The sequence below is a fragment of the Varanus komodoensis genome, unplaced genomic scaffold (assembly GCF_004798865.1).
Source record: "Varanus komodoensis strain SLA01 unplaced genomic scaffold, ASM479886v1 scaffold8, whole genome shotgun sequence".
NCBI classification, from domain to species: domain Eukaryota; kingdom Metazoa; phylum Chordata; class Lepidosauria; order Squamata; family Varanidae; genus Varanus; species Varanus komodoensis.
The window spans coordinates 2,190,131-2,194,569 of NW_025336481.1; positions in this window are offsets into that span (position 1 = coordinate 2,190,131).

A 4,439-nucleotide genomic window follows, 5' to 3' on the forward strand; every position below is an offset into this window, starting at 1 on the left:
AACATAGTAATATAAAATTAAAATTATCAGTATAAAATAAGTAAATAAATAATATAGGAGGAGAAAAGAGAAGGAAGAAGAAAGTTGCCCTTTAACTTTTAGCCAATAAAGGCAAGTTCCCCACTTTCTCATACTAATCACAAAAATTAGGAGTTCTATCACCTCTCCAGGTTTGGGCAAAGCTTGCTTGTTTACCCAGCTAAGCTGTCTGAAGCACAGGACTAACCTGAGCTCGCTTTGTAAAAAGGTCAGAAGGTCTTAGACATGAACTTGTAAAGGAAGCTCTCATCGGAAGAGGTCGCCAGATGCCAGTTCTTGAATCTCAAGGCCTGGCTGAGGATGGGCAAGGAGCTCTCTTCCCGAGGCTTCCAGGGAAGAGAGCTCCAAATGAAATTCAGGGCACAGGTATGGTGGGCGGGGGGGGGGGGGGGGTGATTCATCACCTGGCAGGACAACCCAGATATGACAGAGGGTTCCTTATTTTCAGCAGAAGATTTTTTCTCAGCAAGACTAGTCAGCTGCACAGGAGGAAGTTGGCCATCTTGACATGAGGATGTGCTACTTTGGGCGCATCGTGTGACGGCAAGACTCCCTGGAGGAGACCATCATGCCAGGGAAAGATGAGTTCTCTCCAAAAGAAAGTCCCAGCCTTGAATTTGGAAGACTGAACAGAACTATCATGGACAGAACATTTTGGAGGGGTTTCACTCATGTGGTCACCGTAAGTCAGAGATGACTCAACAGCACAGAACATCCAAAATGTAAAGAATGGACATTCTTTCTCAGTCTCTGGGTTCATGTCCTCAGGGGCAAAATCAGGATGGCACCCAGGGAGTGGTTTGGGGGTCCCACAGAGCTCTTCTCTGGCACCTAGACATGTGAGCAACAAGAAGGACAGAGCACTGGGCCTGTACATGGAGGCCCAGGGGGGAGAGGCATGGAGCACAGTAAGCCCCGAGAAGCAGGAGGACAGCGAACGGGTCTGGAACAATGGGCAACATTTATTCATGCGTGCTCTTAGATGCATCGAGTTGTCTCTGACTTTCGATGACTCTGGGAAGGAACGTCCTTCAAAAGAGCCTGCTCCTGACAGCCCTGCTCAGCTCTCATGAACTCCAGGCCGCAGCTTCCTTTATGGAGTTGCTCCAGCTCCTCTTCCTCTGCCTTCGACGTTCCCTGGAATGATGGTTGTTTATTTATGTGTTGATTTGGTGCGCATTCAGTTCTTTGCAAAAAGCACAGGGCAGCCCACAGCTTGTATGAAAACATTGCAGAGGCAACATTCAGACAAGGGCCCTGCAATCAACTCATATGGAACCAAGATTTAAGAAAGATGCAGGTAAATTAGAAAGGGTCCAGAGGAGGGCAACAAAAATGATCCAGGGATTGGAAACTCTGCCCTGAGAGGAGAGCCTGAGAGAACTGGGCATGTTCAGCCTTGAGAAGAGAAGGTTAAGGGGGGACATGACATCCCTCTACAAGTCCCTCAAAGGTTGCCCCAAAGAGGAAGGTCAAGATCTCTTCTTGCTGATGCCAGAATAATCCATTCAAGTTGCGACAACTCAGATTCAGGTTGGACATCAGGAAAAGCTTCCTCATTGTCAGAGCAAAACAACAGTGGGACCAGCTGCCTGGAGAGGTGGAGGGCTCTCCCACACTTGAGACATCCAAAATCAAACTGGACAGCCACCTGAGTGGGATGGTGTAACGTGGTGTCCTGCAACAGCAGGGGGCTGGACCTGATGGCCTTCCTGGCCCCTCCCAACTCTACCCTTCTATGATTCTATGATACAATCTCTGTAAATCAAAAATGCAAAAAAACACCCAGAGCACCAGCTTGAATACATACCCCCAACCCCACCTGTCCAAATAAAAAGGGCAAGGTAGCAGGAAGGGAGGAGCCTGAAGGCTTCCATAGAGCTGCTCATCCCCGAAGTGGCTCCCTTAAGAGTGAGAAAAAGGCCAGAGCAGCTACACAGAGCTCCACTCCTCCAAGAGAACAGCCTCCAACGGAGCAATGCAAGCACCGTGCTCTATTGCGATGGGGCTGAAGTATTGGAGAGCCAGCAGCAGCCGCTGCGTCTGGTGTCGCTCGGGTGCTGCACCCACACCCTCACCCGCTGGAACTTTAAGGAGCTGTCCGAGGTCCTGAGCACTGGGGCCTGGCTGTGTCTTGCTTCAGCACCGCGGTGAGCTCCTTCTGAAGTTCAGGCTTTCACCTGGAGTGGATACACCGCCCTTCCGACACTGGACCCGCTGCTGTTGGTGCGTCGCCTTCTTGTTCTGCCCCTTTCCCTCTGTGTGGACCTTGCAGCGTGCGTAGCTCCGTGTCGTCCTCGCAGCAGCAACCTGGGGAGGTAGGTTGCCTCCCCGCGGCCTCCCGAGTTGTGGCCTGCAGCCTTCGCATTTATGACCTCCATTGCAGACCCAGCAGGGAGATGCCAAAGGGCCAAGTGTCTGACGCCTGACATGAAGGAGGCTCCACCCAAGCTGGGGTCACCGGGAAAAAGGCTCCAGCGGGTGCCCAGGAGCCCCCGCATTCTGGATGCCGCTCAGAAACCTGCCTCATATGAGGGAGCACTCGAAAGGGGAGGAAATGGCTCACGAGCCCCCCGCCCCGTGCCAGCAACACCGCCATGGATGGGGAGCAGGGGGGGCAAAAGCACAGCAGGGGATGGCACCAAGGTCCATCCCCCACGGCAAGCGAGGTGGCACCCGCCTGGCAGAAGAGGAGGGGGAGGCTCAGTCACCATGCATTTCCCGTCACACGCCCACCCTGAGTGGGCCTGTTGCAAAGCGAGGATGACGAAGGAGCCAGAACTGAAATCTGAGTCATCCCACAGTTGCAGTGGAAATAGGGCTATGGGGAGGTGCGAACCTGGGTGGACGTTTGAAGTGCCGGGTTGCAAAAAGCCAGGCACTGATGTCTGAACTACAAACTTGAGGCAAGTGTCCCAGGTGCCCTCTCTCTCTCTCTCTCTCTCTCTCTCTCTCTCTCTCTCTCTCTCTCTCTCTCTCTCTCTCTCTCTCTCTCTCTCTTAAACAGAACTGGCAATTCAGAAGGCAATTTGATATTGTTAATTTGTTGTATATTTGAATGTTTTATATTTTAACTTTATGTTGTGAGCCGCCCCGAGGCTTCAGTGAATGGGGCAGCATAGAAATGTTTTAAATAAATAAATTAAATTAAATAAGTCAAATGCAAAAGCTGGAACCTGTAAGGTATTGTTTATGTCTTCAGATGGGCAGCGTATGGTGAGATGTGAGCCAGGATCTGAGCCGCAAGTGTAGCCTGCAAATTTGAGAACTAGAATGTCTGTCCCATTCCCACAACTAATTAGAATCCAACACTACAACACACAGTAACTACACAGGTATGTTCACCTCACAAGCAGGTATCATTTATGACACTCTGTATTGCAAATATGGCTTTGGGGTTTGATTTTGTTTTCAAAGATCAGCTTAAAAGAAAGACTTTGAGCAGTGACGGGAACACAGGAAGGGCTGCTTTAAGGCTTCCTACCCTGCTCTTCCTGCACTCTGGCTGCTTTTCTCCCTAAAAGGTTCAAAATGTGTACACTCGAATTTGGAAACACACCGGGGGAAAAACTCTGTTGGAGCAGAGAAGCTGCAGGAAAGGAAATGGACAAAGGCCCCCCAGCTCAGCTCAGCTCAGCTCGCTTCTCCAACTCGTCCTTTCCCAGAGCTGCTTCTCTTCTAAACATCCTTTCTGGCATCCTTTGTGCAGCGTGTGTTGGTAGCCCAAAAGCGATCTTCTAGGATGTGTGGACAAGTTCAGAAAGCGCACCAGCAGGTTTTGGAGACCACCGGGCGACCTCACCGAAGAGGATGAAAGGGCCGCTGCAACGTGCTTGCCTTTTCCTTCCGCGTATCTGCCGCGGTAGCTCAGTCTAGACTCCAGACAATCTTTCGGAAGATTTGCATCAACTCCAGCCCGGGGTTGGTGATTTGCAGAGATGACACTTTCCGGATCCCCTCTGGGCACCGTATGGATCTTTTGCAAGCAGCTTCGAGGAGCGAGCGCACATCCCGCGGGGGCTGCTATAGCAACGGCCTCCCCCAGGCCCGCCTCCCCCCTCCCCACCGCTCGTTTGGCATGTGTGGATGAGCAGCCCCCTGCCTGGGGAGGCAAGCGAGACAAAGGGGGGAGGGGGCTGCCAGCTGTCCCGGAGCAATTATGCTCCTCGCAAACATGCCGATCATAATTGCATTCACATTAGCGCAGACCCCCCCTCCTGCTGCCGCCCCCACCCCCCGCCGCCCGCCCCTTCCTCGACTTTCCACTCACTGCTCAGAACAAGGCAGCTGACGGGAGAGGCTCGGGAAGGGGGGGGGGCGGCGACATATTCCGGGCTGGATGGGGTGCTACGATCAGCGGCTGGGCAGGACCCGGCCCCACCTTTGAAGGGGGCTCGAAG